Raw genomic sequence first — 12,220 nt, 5'->3', positions numbered from 1 at the left:
AGTTTTGAAATCTGAACGGTTGAAATCATTTCAAAAATATTGCTGTCTCACCAGTGTTCTGGTTCCAAAATTGTTATATGCAGCATGCAGCCTTCTCGCTGCTAAGGCCTTCGGGACAAATCTGGATCGCCACACCCTCATCGAGGTCAAAAGGCTACTGTACTTGCCACTGTCTTATCCGAACATCTTCCTTCATCTTCCATATAACCAGGGGGGTTGGGCGTGTTACACCTCGCCCGATTAGGACCAGAGGTACAACTAAAATCTTTTGCCAGGTTGCAGCTGTAGAGTCAGAACAGGTAGACACCGTTGTGTAATAGTGCATAAGGGACGAAAGAGACCATCTATACCAACAGCTAGCCGTCCCACACGATGTCTCCGATAGTGCAGATGTGAACAAGGCCTTGAAGACCTCTAGACGGTCTACAATAAAAGATTGGCAGGACCGCTACATTTATAAGGACATCGGTTATTTTAGGAGAGAGCCACTAGGTAACAAGTGGCTCTGTCCGGGTTCAAAATTCTTAAAGGCCTGGGACAAGATAAAAACTTTTACACTGAGGGCAAATCTTTACACAACGAGATCTTTATCAAACAAGCAATCATCTGATCCATCAACCAGGTTGTGCAGACGCTGAAAGTTCCGACCGGAAACTACAGCCCACATTGTCGGCAAATGTACTTCTGTCCATCTCCCCAGAATTGCCCGTCACATCTTCATCTTGCACGCCATTGCCTCTAAACTCCGAGAAAGTCATCCCGGTGCCCAGGTGTCAACAGAAGACCTAATCACAGACCGTGCGGGGACTTGGATCAAGCCCGATATTGTTCTGAAGCTGCCCCATTGCACGTAAATTCTAGATGTGGCAGTCACCTGGGATTTCGACGCCGAGACATTGGAGCGCATGTGCAAACACATCGTACATCGACAGCTGAACCAGTCCACATTTAAAAACAAGCTGAGCGATGTGATGTGGCCACCAACCCAAATATCTATCCAGTGTACAGTCATGCGAAGTCATGCCGGAAGAAGGTTACTTATCTCGCCATTAACTCCCGGAGACACGATCAGCCTAGCCGAGTCCGTCGAAACGACTCCTAATTTCGTTTTTTCGTAAGCCTTTTATTTTCTCTTAACGCACATATCGCAGCCTTTATACAAGCGTTGCATACTTCACACTTCTCCCACTATACCGGTAGGCCAAAACGTGTTTGATACATTTGTGGCGAGTGAGATTCGAAAGCAATTTAAGAGCAACCCGACGGCCCCGGACGGCCCCCGACGAAGCCAGGCGCCCGATACGCGAGAGGTTCGGCATCGTCCTCCGTCCGGCCCAGCTGACGCCGCCACCAGCACGCCTTCAGCTGGCGCCGCGGCCGGCGAGCACTTGACTGATGTGAACAATTCGTAATGGCATTGTCATATCATTTTTCTTTTATTAGGACATCTTTATGGGTATAGGGAGGTCCTTTTCGTGTGGGAAAGGAGACTGAGGAGTATGGCCACCTGGCCATGGCCACCTGGCCATGGACATGTCGTACGATGTCCAGATGAGGGCCTTGGATTGAAATGCGCTAAACCACAATATGGGGATAGCACTGATCCGTCGAGCGGGGACAGCTGGGGCACGCAGCAGAGAACTCAGTTCGCCTCTTGTTGCAGTACCTACGCTCTGTTCCTCGTCAATGTGGCGCCTTCTCAGCTTGGCTGACCAGGCCGGTGCATTATGCAGCGGTTGTTCCGTTTGCCTGTCCTTCATGTTCCATTGTTTTCGCAACTAAAGGTTTCATATGGGTTGATTTGTTTTGCGCCGGAAATAAATCGAACTCTCCGTCCGTGTGGCTCACTGCGGGCGCCCCCCTCCCCCTTTCATGTTTCCATACAGACAACCCCAAAACTGAAACCAAATACTAACGTCAGAGCCTCTTTTTCTAGTTGCAGGTAGATCGTTTCGGCCTTAGTTTGAGATACTTGAATCTGATAGGGTGATCTATACTTTTGATCCTGCAGAAAAGAAGTGCTCCCACTGCAGTGTAGTGCTAAATTGTTATGCAACCAGACCTGGAAAATTGGGTTAATTATTGTTTTGATCCGAATATGCTACTGGGTGGAAATTTGACATGATAAAATCTTGACAGTAACCATGTATCGTAAGCTGCTTTTTACTTTAGCCACCTGTCTTTTTTTCCCTCTTATTTTGCAGCTGTATGGCCTACAGCACAATTGGATGACACAGTGGGGACCACGAATGAAGCTGGAGAGGTGCGTGGTATTTCGCTAGTTTTTTTGTTCACGTACTGTATTAGTCTTGGGTGATTAAAAAAGTATTTCTTGAGACTTCTTAATGGCCGTGGACACTGGACCTCTTCTGTTTACCATGCTCGGGCTCCTTGCTGGTCGCTAGAAAAGTCTAGACAGGAAGGTTCATAATAGTCGTAAGGGATGGCCGCCACGGATCACGGAAGCACGCTGCTTTGCGGGCTGCTGCGTCTCGTTGCTTGCACATGTACGGTAGATATTGGTTCCTTGGGAGCAGAATAAACGACGTGAAGTTATTGGGCGGCTGCAGGCTCTAGAGCAAACTGCTGATCGCGTTTCGCGCACATATGGCTACGACGACATTAGCGCATGGCGTTGTGTGCTCTCATGAGATCTGAACTTAAATTTCGAGAAATCCTCAAAAGCATGTGGCGGGCAGTTGCACTGGCCGCCCGCTTCCTCCCGCGCGTCTTGTCCCGCAGCTTACCGCCACCCCTTCTACAGGCAGTGGCTGAATCGCTGATGTGGAAGCTTAGGGACAAGACGCAAAGGCGGAAGCAAGCGGCCCCCATTGACAAAGGCCAGCTAGAGGTTATGCCCTATGCGCATAAAATGGCACATAACCTGAAGAAGGTAGCTGCTAAGCAGGGAATCCGTCTTTTGTTCTCCACCCCCTGCAAGTTGTTTCAACTTTGCAGGCATGTGGCGGACGGTCCGTGCAGCGCCGCTTGCACCACCGAGGTGGTTAACCCATTTGCACTGCAGTGTGGCAGAGTTTACGTTGGCCATACTGGCCAATGCATTAATGATAGACTGCGGCAGCATTTCCGCTCTCTGAAGGGTGAGATTGGCGCTAATCTCCCCAGACATAGCAGGGAATGCAATGGTTGCTACCCGGAGCTTAATCAAAGAATTATCGTACGAAGGGAAAAGGCTAGAATTGAGCGGGAGATTTTAGAAGCAGCACACATGCACAAACTTGGCCTTGACACCCGTGTAGGTGAGCCTTCTCTGGCTCTCCTAGATACAGACATGGTTCTTGATTAAACACTGATAGTTGTGTCACCCCTTTGTAGTCGTTTTTCCTTTGTCATCATCCGTGATTTTACCACGTGTTATTCTTGATTTATTGTTTTTGATATTTTATGTATTCCACGCGCAGACGCAATGTTTTGCTGCTATGTGTTTCTTCATACTAAACGTCCTTTGGTGTCTACTTCTGTAATCTTCCACGGTTGAACACATAACTTACGCTGTGCCACATGTAATTGTTTTTTACCACAATGGCAATTGCAGACATGAAGGAGTCCAATGTTGCCACTGTTCACAGCATGCTTTGGGGAAGTCACAAGGCCTGTAAAGCAGTTAAGTTTCCAAGCATGCAGGAGAAAACATTTATAGTCTTTCATTGTATTGTAAACAGCATGGAACATAGCTGCAGAGAATTAAAACAGCAGGTGCTGTGCTATATATTATTTTTTAGACCCTCGCTTACCACAAATAAATACCAACTTGACTAGCTTGCCATAATTCTACGCATCTTGCTGTGACTGGCTTCTTTGCCAAAGGTTTGCAAGTCACGAGATGCGGTGCCTAGGTCTCCAACAAAGCAGCCCGCTTGGACCTGAGAACTCAGTTTTGGCCCTTGCTAGCTTGATAATAAATATCGCTGTACTGGCTATGTGTGTTTGTATTTGAAAGGCGCCGGTACAGCGCATGTAATAAGAGCAGTCAGTGTAACAGTGTGTCTTGACTGCAGGGCCTATGAAACTAGTCCGAGTTGTTTTTCTGCAGTACTGATGTAATTATGGAATATACAAGAACCCCATCTGATAGAAATTTCTCAAGCTCTCCATTCCGACGTTCCTTATAGCCTGAGTTGCTTTCAGACGTCAAACCCCGAACGCCAAACGAAACCATTTTTTACCATGAACATATGAATACTACACGTATCATACTTTTGGAAGCAATTAGTGTGCAGCATTTGATAGAAAATACATGCAAGCCAAAAATTTCTTATCTCCACTCCTGCAGTGTGTCTTGGTTACTTTGAGCAGAAATTGATATGCGAAAGTGCTTCTCAGGAAACACATCTAAGACTGGTTCATTATTTTGTGCCTTTTTATGTGGCTTTTATGTTCAATCAAAAGTCAGATCACTAGCAAGTATGTTTATGTTGGCATTTCATGTCGGGTGAACTCTGCATTTAAAACAGTATTAAAACCATGTGTGCTGTGTTTTCATCTTAGGTCCATGTTGGGCATGGAAGTTATGTGCCAGTGGATGTGTGGAATCGCCTGCTGGCATTGGGGCAGCGACTCCACAATCTGCAAACAGTTGGCAGTGTGCCTGTGGGGCAACGAAACCCTTGCCCAGAGTAGCCTCTCAGGTACGCTGTCAAATAATGCCAGTTCTAAGGGGACGACGAAAATACATCCACCGCTTTCCCCTCTAAAGGTGGCTGCAGTGTCAGGTAAGCCACTCGTTCTTGTCGCATAGCTGCACGCATTTAGTCTCTCTTACGGGTTACCATCGACCACTTTTTTGGAATGCGGCCCATTTCCGATTCTGTGAGTTTGTAAATAACTAATTCTATTACTGTCATTGCTGTCAGACTTATGAGAGCCGTTCCACACAATAAAGAGGACTTTACAGTGAGAGATCGTTAATTCGAACCTCAATAATTTGATGTCTCGGAAAATCCGAACTACACTACATGGTCCGGCCAAGCTGCATGGAGATCTGTGCATAAAAAAGGCCGTTAATTCGAAAGCGAGTCGGTTCCGCTACGGATAATTCGAAGTACGCGCCGCCAGGTCTGGGCAGCTTGGCACACAGCACGTGGCCAAAAAAAGCACCTCCGCATAGTTAGAGGCTGCGCACGCCGTAACCAAGGGCAGAAGAGGCAACCAGATAAAACCGTGGAAGAGTGGGTAAAGCCTAAATGGCGCCATCACCGGCGCAGCGGCCGGCGGCGCCGACGGGTAGGGGTTTGGCGGCCGCGGTGGCGGCTGCCTAACCCCATTTCCGCGCAGCCTCCGAAACTCGCGAGTAAATACTCGTTAATTCGAGCACTGTTAATTCGGAAATACGGATAACAACTGTCGGCGCGGTCTCAGCCAACGCCCATGAAAGGCTATGACTTCAGAGGGGCGCTACAAATGACGTGCGAAAAACTTTTCTTCTTTCCCGAATGTCGTCCATCCTTCCACCCATCAGTCGCCAACGGAAGCACGCGGTCAGCCGCGATCATGACGCCGGCTGTTATTATTGGCCGGAGGTCAGCCACTGGCCGGAAGCGGACAATGTGGGCTATCAGCGCGGACCAATCGGGGCGCGACTGCGTCAGGCTTCCGCCCGCTTCTACAACATGGCTGCGCCTGCAGAAGCAGCCTCTCGTTTCACCACAAACTCGTCGTTGCCGCTACACTGTGCCTCATGTTCAAAAGTCGCACGAAGCTTTCGCTTTGTCCGAAGATGTCCGCAGCACAAAACTTTAGCGATGAAATGCGCCAGATTTTCCGAATGCTTCTGGATTTTCAAGGCTGCTAGGCTTAGCCACTACGCGTGGGCTGGCGTCAAGAAGTGCCGGAGGTTCAAACAGGTGAATTATTTTGGTTCAGAAAGGGGCCACGAAGAATATTCGTCCTTTGTCGTTATTGAATAAATAATAGTTTAATTGCTAATGCACTGCTGTTCTTTTCAGCATTTTAACTCAGCATATGAAATTACGCAGTTTCGAAATCCTGGCGGCAGGCGGCCGTTTTCCGCCGCTTGTGGTGCTGCACGGCGGCGTTGCGTCGGCGTTCCGGCGCGCCGCTCAAAACCTGCAGCGCAAGTTCGCTCCTATGGGTTGCCTTTAAGTTGAATGTACTGAAAACGAGGCGTGCACAACGGGACAAGCGCTGGCACTCTGCAAAGTTCGCTTCTCCATCTTGCTAGAGCTAAATTCTACAGGTAAACACAACGCGATCTTATCGCAGCACATCATCTTGGCGCACTGCCAAGAAATGCGTTGTGGTCCGTGACGGTGCGAAACAGAAGGAAGTGTTAACGACTGACGCTTTTTTTTGAAATTCTTAGGCAAAAATCGGGAGTGGGTGGGTTCATTATGCGAGTGGGTTCGTTACATGAGTAAATACGGTACGCATACCATAATTCAGATGGTTCGTAATTGGTTTTGGGGGAAGGAAATGGCGCAGTATCTGTCTCATATATCGTTGGACACCTGAACCGCGCCGCAAGGGAAGGGTAAAGGAGGGAGTGAAAGAAGAAAGGAAGAGAGAGGTCCGTAGTGGAGGGCTCCGGAATAATTTCGACCACCTGGGGATCTTTAACGTGCACTGACATCGCACAGCACACGGGCGCCTTAGCGTTTTTCCTCCATAAAAACGGAGCCGCCGCGGTCGGGTGCGTTTTTATGGAGGAAAAACGCTAAGGCGGGTTCTCGTCAGTTTTTTCGAGGCCATTCGATATTCGAACATGGATAATGCAAACTTTTTTCGCGGTCCCGTGAAAGCCGACTTAACGAGCTTTTACTGTATATGAAAGTCACTTGAGTGATGCTCTGCTCGTCTAGTGGCAGCTGAAAAGTGTACATTGGGATCAGGCAGCAGCTGTTGCAGCCGCTGCTTTCCAACCTTCTTGCGAGGGAGGTGGTTTGAGAGGTCAAAATAGAGGTCGTGAAGACATGACGTATGGTTCACTGCAGTTTCTTTTGCGTTGGCTCATGATGGTAGCAAGATGTTTTGTGTCAGACTGATTCTGTCTGCTGTAAATAGACAGGGGACTATACGTATTCTGTTTGCATTGCCGTCACAGCAGTTAATGAAGGGGTGTGTGTTGTTCAACAGGTACAAGGAAATAACAGTATCGTCAGCTGCCCCATTTTTGGTGACTGTGTCCCGGAATGAGCATGGCAGCACCAGTACAAAACAACAAAGATGCAGCGAAACCTTGACACACAAGCACTCCAGTGCCAGAAAAAAGTGCTAGTGTTGCTATATTTAAAAGCGGAGTAGACTGCTGCTAAAACATAGTGAAATGTATTTTTTTCAACATGCGCTGTCCATGGTTGAGGCATGATTCATACAGAGCAATGACTTCGAATCGCGCGATGCGCAACCAGCTTCTGGAATAGTGACAGACTCCTGTGAATCGGGTGCTACACTTTAAACTAGAGGACAGAAGCCCCCTCTCCCATTGATCTTCATTGACTCTGCCTGTGCCACTTGCTGCCACCTTTTCAGAGTCATGGCGCACAATTTTCTGGTGCCAGTTGTGTGTTAATAAGTGACATCTGCACAAGAAATCATCCCAACTAAACTGCGACGTTGGAAGCTGCATATAGCAGACTGGGAAATGTTTAGAGCACAAGCCATCTCAGAATGTATAGCTTTAGAAAACCTCAGAATCGATGAGATAAACGAAATGTTCACGAGTTGTATAATTACTGCCGCACTATTAGCTATTCCTAAGTCTTCATTAGAGGTGCGGAAAAAACACAGTGTGGTGGACAAAAGAATACAAGTAAGCAAAAAAACAGAGCTTGGGGTTACTTTCACATGTACCCTACACATGAGAACCTCGTATGTTTTAAAAAGGCAAGAGGCAGAGCTCGGTACGTCCGCTGCAGTGCCGAGAAAGCGCCTTGGTAGAGTTATTTTTCATCTATAACCCGTCAAATCACATTAGAAAATGTGGGAGCAGGTTCCAAAATTAAATGGCAACTTCTCACCGTTCACAATTCCTCTTCTAAGAACACTTGGTATATAAAAAAGCATAGGGGAACAGGCAGACATTTTAAGGGAGGACTTCGCTGCAGTTTGTAGTTCCACCTCAATATACGCAGTCATTCCTGAAATACAAAAGTATTGCCGAAAAACATACTTCACACAAGTGGAGGAAGAAATGTGAATACAACAATTTAATTACTCTCCAAGAAATAAACAGAGTACTGTCTGCCGGAAAAAACTGCACCAAGACCCGATCAGATACACTGCGAAAGGCTTGCACATCTTTCTCAGCCTGCCATAGGGGCACTCTTCAATTTCTTTAACAAAATATTCATAGAAAGAAAGATGTCTAAAACATAGAAAACAGCAGTGATAGTGCCTTTCCTGAAACCTGGAAAACCACCAACTTTCCCTTTTAGCTAGAGGACGACAGCCCTCAAAAGCAGTCTCGCGACATCTTTTCGAAGTGTCGTGTCCTTAATATAAGATTGCCATTTGTCCTTGAAACTCGAGAACTTCTAGATGTCCGTCAATGCGGTTATAAAGAAGGATGCTCAACGACAGAGCGTTTAGTTCGCCTCGAAAACACAATAGGAAGCTTTTATACACAAACACCACTGTCTTGCCCTTTTCTTCGATATGGAGAAAGCGTATGATACAACCTGAAGGTTTGGGATCCTCCGCGACCTAGCGAAAGCGGGGAGTGTTTACTCGGCGGAAGAACGGACATGCAGCGCTGACAGAAGGAAGTGCGCATTGGCTGTGAAGGGGCAAGACGCCTTCGAGAAATTTAATGAAGGGCCAGTGACAAGGCAATCATTGTTCTAAACGGTGTTCAGCTACACGCTTCGCTGGGTGTCTGATATGCGCGGGTAGTAGTCGCCGCCGCCGCGTGCTGCATGACAGCTATGCTCCGAAAATGAAATTGTGCGGCCGGACTCTCCCTCGGCCTATCAACGGTGGTCTTTTTCGGCCGTCTTTATATTTTAAAAATGATAATGTATAGTTAGAGGAACTAGATAGACTGGAAGAATGTTCACCTAATATGTCTGCTTGTTCTTTTATATTTGTCTGTACACCAGGGGCGGTCAGAAGAGGAACTGTGAACGGAGAGTAGCGACCATCCATTTTGTGAACTGCCTCCCACATTTTTTTGAAGAGACTTGAGTGTTTATCGAGGAAATGAAACGCTGCCAGGATGATTTTTCGGCATTTCGACGTATGTACCGCGCTTTTGCTCTTGCTTTTTTAAAGTTTATAAGCTTCTCCTGTGTGGGGTATATGCGAAATATACCCCAAGCGTTATTTTGTTGTTTTTTTGCTTCTTTGCAATCTCGTGTCCACCACATTTTATGGTTGCGTTATACTATTCCTGAAGATTGGGGCATAGCCAAGTGTGCGGCAGAAAGAATGCAATTTGTGAACTTTTCATTTATTTCATTTACATTAGGATTTTCTAACGTAATATTTTATAACGTGGCTGCTGTTATAAAAAGCTGCCAGTCTGCTAAATTGAGCTTCCAACACCGTGGTTTTGTCTGGATGACTGATGGTGGGGATGACAGGACGATTTCAACAGGGAGATGATCGCTTCCGTATGGGTTGTCTAAGACATCCCATTTAAAATCGTTAAAAACTGCTGGAGAGCTAAAAGACAAATCTAAAACACTCATTTTTCCTGAACTAGGGGAGCAATAAGTAGGTTTACCGGTTTTCAATAAACAAAATTTGTTGGAGAGTATAAAATCCTGAATAACCTGACCTCTGCTATCGGTTTTCCCACTGCTCCAGAGACAAGCGTGTGCATCAAAATCGCTAACTATCAAGTATGGCTCCGGTAACTGTTGTCAAATGTTCTCAAATTAATGCTGTCTTACTTCGAGATGTGGTTGAAGATATACGCTACAAAGTGTAATGGTTTTTTAACTAACCACGGTGGCTGCTACGACTTCGAACCTAGTTTTGAGTTTGATCTCGCTAGCTGCTACGCCGGATTGCACAATGAAGCCTACGCCTCCCGAGAGTCTGCTCGCCCCCTCTCGGTCACGGCGGAAGACAGTATACTTCTTTAGCACCTTTTTGTGCTGAGGGCCTAGATTGGTGTCCTACACACATAAAGCAATAAGGGAAATTGTGTTTAAAGTGTCTTTTATATCGTTATAGTTATTTACGAGACCTCTGCAGTTCCAGTCTATTATGAAAGCCATCTTAATGTTGTGTGCGTGTGTGCAGATAAAATTAGATTAACTTTGATTTGGCCCCTTGATTTTGAGCCTCACATCTTTTTTGATCGATCCAAAGACCTCCGCCGGCCGTCCGATGTGGACGGCACGGGGCTGCCCTGGGTGGTGTCCATCGCCTCAGCAGAGGCGCTGGACGACAGTGCAGGATGCACGATGACTTTTGAGTTAGAACTCGACATGTGGGAAGAGGCCTTCAGGCGCGCTCACCCGGGGGACTGCGCAGCCTGCTTTGGGGTTGGCGGAGTAATATCAGCTAGTCCACCAGGGGGCGCGAATGGCCCTGCCATAGGCCCATTGCGTGCGGCCTCGACAGGTGCCGAAGCCTGGTGTGATGCGCCGCGCCCACGCACCACATCGGCGAAGGTTGTTTTCGCAGTGAAGGAGAATCTGTTTTGGAGTATCGCCTTCTTGCTTCCTTTAAAGTAATGTTTTCAGTGGTTTTCAGAGTAATTATTTCTTTTTCTTTTTTCCAGGACGGACAAGCCCTTGAGTATGCAGCATGGTCTCCCTCACAATTTGTGCACCGCGGGGCAGCAACACATTCTTCTGACTGGTGATCCTTCGAAGAGCATTTCGCGCACGTTTTGCGGCCGCGACAACTCTGTGAACCGTGGCCGAACCTCTGGCAATTGAAACATCAGCGTGTGTTGGGTATATATGGCCTTACATTTATTTTCAGGTACCCGACTTCAATGCTTTCAGGTAGGGAGCTGGTGTTGAAAGTGAAGATCATGTGTTTCGGATCTATCTCGTTGTTATCCTTCCGGATCATTATCCGCTGAACATTTATGACGTCTTGGTCGGCAAGGCCTTCAAGGATTTTTTTTTCAGAGAGGTGAACAAAATCAATTTCTGATATGACGCCTCGGACTGCGTTCAAAGATCGATGTGACGTGATGGAGACAGGAATCTCCCCTATCGATACAATGTTTGCAAGTTTCGAGTGCTGAACGGTGTCACGTATTTCGAGCAGTAAGTCGCCACTAGCCATTTTTTATACCTTGTACCCAAAGCCCAAGGTATCTCTCAGGCACTTTGCTACCAAGAATGGGGAGATCAGTCTTGCTTGTTGTTCTACAGCTTTGCTGTGAATGATATAAAATTTTGGGAATGACACTTTTCTTTTTTGAAAAAATGTTCGTCGTTCCGCCCTCTTTTTAGAGAGCGATCAGGTTGAGAATAGAGGGGAGCCATAGAAAAATTTAGTTTTTCAGCCACGGTGCCAGCCACACACACCACGGAGCCCAACAAGGGGTCCAAACGCTCGGCATCGGCTCAACTGCCAGGATCCCCTTTTCTCCGGACACGGCGATGCCACGCACGGCGAGGCGCGGGTGCTCGGGTCCGTGGTGATGCACTGTTCACCATCATCCCCTGCGGGGATGTCCCTGCGGATGCTCGGGAACCCGTGGTGTCGCCACTCACCAACGCCTGCAAGTTTCAGACGCCCCCTGCGGGGACATCTCCTGAGTGACTTAGCAAGGCGATGTCATCAGCGAAACGCTGATTACTAAGGTATTCACCATTAACTCCTATCACCAACTGTTCCCTATCCAAGCACAGGGAATGAATAGGATTGGCGAGATTATGTCTCCCTGCCCGGCACACTCACCTTATGGAATTTTATTGCTGACTTTATGGAGCGCTATGGTATCTGAGCATCGTTTATATAAATCGTCCAATATTTTTAGCTTAGGCTCCTCTAGACCCAGTTGCCGAAATGCCTGCATGACTGCTGAAGTTTCGGTTGAATCAAATGGCTTCCCTTAATCTATACAAGCTACATATAGGGGTTACATAGACCCTGCGCATTTGTCTATCACCTTATTGATAGTGTAAATAGGATATATCGTGGAATATCTTTCATGAAAGCCTGCCTAATTATTTAATTAAGTGAAGACTAAGGTTGTCCTGATACTATTTGTAAACACTTTAGTAGATACCTTAAAAGCTGATCGACATGTAATTGTTCGAGTCCTTGA

The sequence above is a fragment of the Amblyomma americanum genome, chromosome 1 (assembly GCF_052857255.1).
Source record: "Amblyomma americanum isolate KBUSLIRL-KWMA chromosome 1, ASM5285725v1, whole genome shotgun sequence".
NCBI classification, from domain to species: domain Eukaryota; kingdom Metazoa; phylum Arthropoda; class Arachnida; order Ixodida; family Ixodidae; genus Amblyomma; species Amblyomma americanum.
The sequence above is the reverse complement of the archived record's forward strand: the minus strand, read 5'-3'. Positions refer to the sequence as shown.